Below are 968 nucleotides of genomic sequence, written 5' to 3' on the forward strand. Positions count from 1 at the left end.
TTTCAGGAGATAGTCTGAGACGAATCAAGTTACTGCGTGTGTAAACATCAAATTCTCAAAGAATGTTCAGGCTGCCAATTCAGATTGTATCCAGATTGATTTTTGATAGTCTGTACAGCCAGAAACCACATGAAATCAGATTTGTCCCCCTGCAAATCTGATTTAAACTGCATGTGAAGAGGGTTTGATTCAGATTCTGCATGTTCTGGTCCTGGTCTTTACTCGGACTCCTGTCTAGCGATCTTCACTACTACACATTTGGCTAAAAGCTAATCAGAATGCAATCCAGATGCCAGTCAGAGGAAGTGAGCAGGTGTAAACGGGTCGTAATAAAATACAGTATGTGTGTTCTGATCGTCACATTAAGACTTTATAACGTTAAAATTCCACGACTCATAAAGAGCATCATTCTCAGCAACTGATCATCATCATCATCATCATCATCATCATCATCATCATCATCATCATCTTCTCACACTTAAGACAATACAGTATATACACAAACACACACACGAGTGAAATGACGCTTCTACACTAGACTATGGTACATTTACTAAAATAGTTTCTTCTGATAGTCTCTGAATAAAACATTTTAAATAAAAATGAATGAACAGACAGACTAATTTACTGATTCAGTTCTAATGAGCAGATCTGTGAATAAAGTCTCTGAAACATCTTTAAAATAATAAAGCAAGTCTCAATTCTCCTCTTCAAGCATCTGATCTGAGCTGAAATTTAAGTGAAGTAAACGTTTTTGAGCTGTTTTGCAGGTTTAAAGCATCAGATAATTCTGATTTATAATCAGATAAAGGTTCTGTTCTGGTTTAAAGGGAAAAGCAAGCTGTGGATTATTCAATATATTTAATATCACCAGAGTCAGGCGATCATCACCTATTAAACAGAAGAATCTATTTAAATGCTGAATGGGATCAGCAAATATTAAATATTCCCCAAAACATTTCTTTTAA

General features: G+C 35.2%; 1 protein-coding gene across 4 annotated transcripts in view; it reads right to left on the bottom strand.

Moving 5' to 3' along the window:
- Positions 1-255: 255 nt before the first annotated feature.
- Positions 256-968, bottom strand: part of pi4kaa (phosphatidylinositol 4-kinase, catalytic, alpha a) — a 41,520-nt gene continuing 40,807 nt past the window's right edge. For all 4 annotated transcript variants that reach the window (XM_049468484.1, XM_022680760.2, XM_049468485.1 and 1 more), the window contains exon 55: positions 256-968. This exon is cut by the window's right edge and continues 731 nt beyond it. The gene's annotated coding sequence lies outside the window, so the exon portion shown is untranslated.

This window comes from Astyanax mexicanus, chromosome 20 (assembly GCF_023375975.1).
Source record: "Astyanax mexicanus isolate ESR-SI-001 chromosome 20, AstMex3_surface, whole genome shotgun sequence".
Lineage (NCBI taxonomy): Eukaryota > Metazoa > Chordata > Actinopteri > Characiformes > Acestrorhamphidae > Astyanax > Astyanax mexicanus.